General features: G+C 38.0%; 1 long non-coding RNA gene across 1 annotated transcript; it reads left to right on the forward strand.

Moving 5' to 3' along the window:
- Positions 1 to 2,598: 2,598 nt before the first annotated feature.
- Positions 2,599 to 4,446, forward strand: LOC122231001. Its single transcript, XR_006208094.1, has 3 exons — positions 2,599 to 2,774; positions 3,629 to 4,134; positions 4,295 to 4,446. It is a non-coding gene; the product is annotated as an uncharacterized LOC122231001 (long non-coding RNA).
- The last annotated feature ends 2,072 nt before the right edge of the window (positions 4,447 to 6,518 follow it).

Below are 6,518 nucleotides of genomic sequence, written 5' to 3' on the forward strand. Positions count from 1 at the left end.
GTAAAGACCGAAGGAACATGTTTTAGGAAAACTCCCAGGTCCCTGCCTTCCTTAACTCTTTCATTCTTCTGTAAGCAATGGCAATGCTCAACTGGGTCTTACAACCTAGTGTGCTCTCTACAAGAAAAACTAAGGAATACTGGCTTTATTCCCCTAGAGTAAAATATAAATTTACTATTTATGTTTAAACCTAATTTACATATGGCTGGAATAAATCACTGGAAATTGTTGTTAAAAAAGATATATTTTCTGGGGCGCCTGGGTGGCTCAGTTGGTTAAGTGTCTGACTTCGGCCCAGGTCATGATCTAACGGTTCGTGGGTTCAAGTCCCGTGTCAGGCTCTGGGCTGACAGCTCAGAGCCTGGAGCCTATTTCAGATTCTGTATCTTCCTCTCTCTCTGTCCCTTTACCACTCATGATCTGTCTCTCTCTCAAACATAAATAAACATTAAAAAATTTTTTTAAAGATATATTTTCTGAAGATAGCACAATAGTAAGCACATGATAACAATGGAGGTGATTCCAAAGAAATGACGACAAGCAGAGCTCATGGTAGTTTTTTTGTTTGTTCATTTGTTTTAAATCAACTCAAGATATTTAAACTCCAGAGGTCAAAAAAGATAAGCCTTGATTTGAGCTTACGTTTTGGCTTCATTTCTCTATTTTACACTGTGTTTATACATAAAATTGTAATAATGACATAGAAATTTCACTTTTTCAAAGTCCTTTGAGAAACTCTGCTATAGACCAGGTCAGAGCAGTTGGACAAAGATTATTTAGAGTTAAAAAAATATATAGTTCATTACTCCCCAAGGGTGGTATTTTAATACTTTTTTTCCCATATGTGATAGTCCCATATAATCATGGTGACATTCTAATAGTGAAACATGTGTTTTGCATGTTTCCTTGAAAACTATGGATTTACATGGACAATGATGACATTGATACATAAGACAAATCAAGATTTCTATCTCACTGATACATTGCATTATATTTTTGCAGATTTTGTTTAAAATAAAAAAATATTTTCTAAGGCCAAATTTTAACTTCTTGCTAGGTTCAATTTAACATTCTTCCGTGTGAAATGAAGTTGGGGAAGTGACTATCTTAAACTTAAACTGCAGTGCCTTGAATTCTTCAAATTGTGAGAGGAGTCTTAAAATAAAAAGAGAAGGATAATCACATTGCCTTCCTGTTTCCATAGAGTACAGAACTCTTTCTATTCATAGGGAAGTTGTAACAGCATAATCTTTGTGCCTGCATGTTGAATTGCATGATAACCAATTGAGAGACAATTGGGAAATCTGAAAATTAAACAATCAAAGATTTCACTTTTTTTCTTCTCTCCAAAGGGTGGAATGTACAGAAAATTGTCTTAAGTTTGGTGATTTCCTTTCCTTTTACATTTTCTCCATGACAGCTTTCTACTCTTCTTGCAATAGGACTTTCAGAGTGATTTTACGTGAACAAGTAAAATCCTATGCATGCAGGAAGAACCAAGCAGAATACCAGCACTCGACTTCTCGTCTCCCACCAGACTCTTTGCTTATTATCCACCTTGGTTTCGATGACGTACCAGCCAAGCAGGGAGGGGAAAGGTTGGACCCTCAGTGTCATTGATCCCAGTGAGTACAATGTGGCGACGTCTGTCTAACCTGCTACTGCAAGAATGGGTTATCTGGCAACAATCCCTGCTGGAGCACCACTGAGCAACTAGAATCAATACAGCTGTCAGACAGGATTGAGACAAGTTGTTTCTCATGCACATTCCCTGTGTTCACATGGTTGGTTGTGTCTACTTGGGTCTATCTATCATTTTCACCACACTTGAACAGTCTTTTCAAAAATTAGTTACATGACAGCCATCGAAACAGTCACTGGCAAATTAAACTACATATTTTCTATGTGGATAATATTGATAAGCATGGCGATTGTGAATTTTATTTAACCATGATTTCCAGGGGTGCCCGGGTGGCTCAGTCGGTTAAGTGTCTGATCTCACAGGTTTGTGGGTTAAAGCCCCACGTCGGGCGCTGCGCTGACAGCTCGGAGCCTGGGGCTTGCTTTGGATTCTGTGTCTCCCCTTCTCTCAGCCCCTCCCCTGCTTGCACACTCTCTCTTTCTCTCAAAAATAAAATAAAATAAAGTAAGATAAAATAAAACATAAATTAACCATCATTTCCAAAGCAATGAGGTCCTCAATCATTTGTGGTTAGAGGAAATACGTCATACTGACACCGGTTGCCCATTTTGCATCATCCTATGACGCTCTCCGGTTGTCTTCCGATGAAACAGAAAGACCCTCCTGAGTAGGCCACCTTCGGGGCTTTATTTGACACCATCTGCATTCACTTAAATCCCAAATGCACTTTCTAACAAAACATTTTCTCCCCAACTGGGGTAACTAATGATGTTAATGTTTTCTGTGCTCCCCCCCCCCCCCCCCGCAACATCTTTGATTGGAAAAAGTCCCTCCCCCGCTCTTTGGGTTGGCATGCTTGCTCTATGCTGTGCTATGTACCGAAGCTGCACTCTCATGGTCTCTTATTGCGTCATCCTTTCAAGCTTGCTGGCCGCAGTGCTCTGTGGTCCTGTGTCCTAAATAGTCTCTCTCATCTCTGCGGACCCCGCTGTCCCAAGGATCACTCTGCTTTCTGCCCTGAGTGCATCGTGAACAGATACTTGCCCTGCTGTCATCGTTTTGAATGTGAATTAGAATAATGGCTGTATTTTTTTTTTTTTTTTTTAGTGCTTCCTATACGCCAGATAGTGTGGTGAGTACTTCACATATATTATCTAATGTAACCCTCAAAAATAAAAACATATGAAGGAGGTACTCATATTAGCCTCTTTTAGAGGTGAGAAAATAATACCAGGGGAAATTTTTTATATTAAATATAGTCACGGAGCTAATAAATGACCCAAGCCAGTCTGACGCCAGAGTCTATACTCTTGTGCATTAATCTCACCAGGGTGAGAAATAGTTCTGAGGCAAAGTGAGTCTGGGAAAATATGTCCCTTCTCTGACCATGTTCTGGTCAAAAGTTGCCATCCTATTCCATATGTAAAGAAATAATAATTAATGTCTGTCTGTAATACATAGCATAGGTACCACAAACATTTTAATCAAACTCATAATAGTATTTCTTTTGCCAATTACTTTGAAAAACTTTTACCTTACGTTAATTCTGAATTCACATTTCTTTAATTGAAATAAATGTTAATGACAAAAGTTATTTGAAAAGTCAACAAAAAAGGAAATACTAGTCTGCTCAATAAGCAAAAATATAGCTCTCAGACAAATTATTAATATTGTCAAGAAAGGAAAGATTCTACTTTAGAATTTTAAAATATTTTACCTCCTCCCTCCCATCACTGGGCTAGCTCATAGTTCATTTATAACTAATTTTCTCAAACAAGCAAACAAACTAACTAACATCAAATTGTGTTCCACTTAATTGAAGTTGTAAAAGGCCCATTACCAATACCCTTTTTAGAGTTTGGACTGTTTGAGGGGAAAGAAAGGGGTTACATAAATAGAAATTAAAGTATCAATTTTGTTACTGATAGAGTTACTATAATATTTGGCTCAGGTTAATCAGAATTACGCTGTCACCCATCCAATCAGGCAGTGCTCCCTGTGAAGGTGTAAAGGCAAGACTCAAATCCATGGTTCTCCATTGGAAGTGATCCTGCTCCCTGTCCATCACCCAGGGGATATTTGGTGATACCTGAGAAAGGATTGGTTGTCACAAATGGGGGAGTGCTACAGGCATCTGGTAGGTGTAAGCCAGGGATGCTGCTAAACATCCTACAAAGCACAAGACAGTCCACAAAACAAAGGGTTATCTGGTCTAAAACGTCACTGGTGCCATCCATGGTTGACAAATCCTAAGCTAAGCTTACGGAAGGGACTAACATGGAGTAGGAAGCATTTTCTCTGAAAGTAGACAGATTCCCTACGAGAAGGAAGAGAGATGATGCCGACTACATTTACTCAGTTCCTGCATCAAAACTTATCAGATAATTTGTTCATCTTGCCCTGGTCAGGAAATAAAGAAAAAGCCAAGAAGGCCAAGGTTGTGTTGCAGTAATTACTGTCCCTCAACAGAGGAACACAAGGTGAAGAGAAAGGTGACTCTGCACGCTAACACTTATTTACATAATGTGATTTGTTCAGATTTTCTAAATCGATTCTCATGGCATAGGACCAAGATAATTTGACTTTGTATCATACATACATATTTGTTTAATTCATGCTCAGAAGAATAATGAACCTTTTATTTGCATTTAGGTCTATCACACGGAAAGGAGTGACCAGTTGCAATGGGTATTTTTATCTGTGCTATCTTTTAAGCTCTACTTGAGTACATACATCGACTTTTCTTAGGTGGAGGTAAAAGCAAAACTAATATAGTTTGCAGAAGGCATATTTACTTTATTGATTAAACAATTCAAATTGGGTTTGACTAGTTACTGCATAGTCCCAGGAGCACTTAATTAGCCCTACTGTTAAATTTAAAAGGAGAAAGAGTCAGAGAAGGAAGGCAGATAGGCAGAGCTATTGGCATCTCCACAAAATTGGGGTTCAGGTTGCTGGAGCAAAGCTAAAGATGAATCCCAAAAGATTCCCCTAAATTTACTCCTTTCTTTTATTTTCTGATTCTTCTTGATACTTTTATATTCTGAAACATGTCAGCTCTCCCTTTTCCTATGTTTCTTTTTCTTTGAGCTGAAGAGAGAGTAATACCGTGCCAATAATCTACAGTCAGATTCCAGGCTGGTGTCATTTTCCATTGTTTTGATGTCTATGTAAAATAATCTAACAGACTAGCTAGAACTATCAGCATTATAGTGGGAATCTATCCTCCTTGATAACACTAGGCCATTCACACAGACACATGTGTGTTCTTAAAAAATGTAACGGTATATTGTAAAGCTCATTTTAAAGCTATAGAGAAAAGGCCAAAACCAAAGCAGAGGCAATTTCTGATAATAACATGAGAATCTTTAATATTTATTTAACTTCTACCATGAACCAGACACTATATAGAGCAAATTCTGTGCATTATCTCAGTTTATCCTCACATGGTACCTCTGAATAAAGTTCTATAATTGTCACCATTTTACAATGGTGTTTACAAACACCATGTTTGGATCACATATGCTGTGATCCAAAGGGAAAGAAACTTGCTCAGTGTCAAACACAGTATGTGGTTATAGACTGAGGTCCAGAGTCAAGCTTGTTGACTCCATACTCTATTATCTTAACCACTATATGAAAATGACTTGCTAAGAGAGCAATCACAGCACCAAATATTTCTAGGATTCATTGGTCCCTAAATTCAAAAAAACCATTAATATCATGACTGTGTTTAAAACCTCAAAAATCTTCCTTGTCTATGTTATAAGTCTTAACTACATCTAAATGTTTTTCTTCAAATACTTTTCTAACTAAAAATATAAATTACTTTTCCTGTGTGAAAAGCGTCATGAATGACTCCCAGATAATCTGCTTGGGCAACAGAAAAACAAACAAACAAACAAACAAACAAACAGGAGGCGTCACTGATTAAAAAATAATGTAGAGAAATAGAAATAGATTTTTAGGGAAAGGTAAGTTCCGTTTAGAGATGTTAACTCTGAATAACATTTTATATAAATGTTGTTTTGAGGGTGGGGAACCCTCTCCCTTCCCTGAGAAATGGAACTTTTTTCCAAAGTGAAACTCATACTGTGTAGTTCATAGGGGTCACCCCTAGGAAAATGGTGGACACATGAGTGAGGTGTCACCAAGCAGAGTACAGCATCTGTCTGCTCATAGTGATTTGTTGCCACAGGGCTGGTTGAAGTTCTCCCCATAATCTTTGCTGGTACTGAGAAGAGTGAATAATAGAAGTAAATACCAAGTAAACCCTCAGCTTACCAAAATTATCTTTGCTGCCATGTTAGAAAGCCTTCCTGCTACTGACAATTTCACATAGCAAAGAAGAGGGAGAGAGACTGAGTCATCATCTGAACACATGTATTCAGATATGCCCAAAGGCAGACTTTCAATTACGAGAGCCAAAATATTCCCTTTAAAAAAAAAAAAAAGCTAATTTGAATTGTATACCTGTAACCTGCAACTAAGAGTGCTAAAACATATGATGTTGGTATGGCACAAGAGTGACAATATTACCATCTCCCACTCTCTTCCTCTCAACTGAAGATGCAGTTGTATCCACCCTGCCCATATGCTGTGATCCAAATTCCTGACTATTGATCCGTCGCCACTTCACATTGAAATGTTAGCACTCCTGCTCCCAACTTGGTTATCACCATTTATTTGATAATTTCACTTTGCATCTTTCCCAAATGATCAGGGCAATTCTTCTATCTCCCTTGATGATTTCAACACCTGGCTCACTTGCTTCCTCTCTTCATGCTTGGTCATTTATAGTTCCTTTAATAACAATGCCCATGATGAATTGAATTTCTCAATGCAGTCGCCATTATCACTCAGTTCTGTTCTTTCT

This window comes from Panthera tigris, chromosome A1 (assembly GCF_018350195.1).
Source record: "Panthera tigris isolate Pti1 chromosome A1, P.tigris_Pti1_mat1.1, whole genome shotgun sequence".
Taxonomy (NCBI): domain Eukaryota; kingdom Metazoa; phylum Chordata; class Mammalia; order Carnivora; family Felidae; genus Panthera; species Panthera tigris.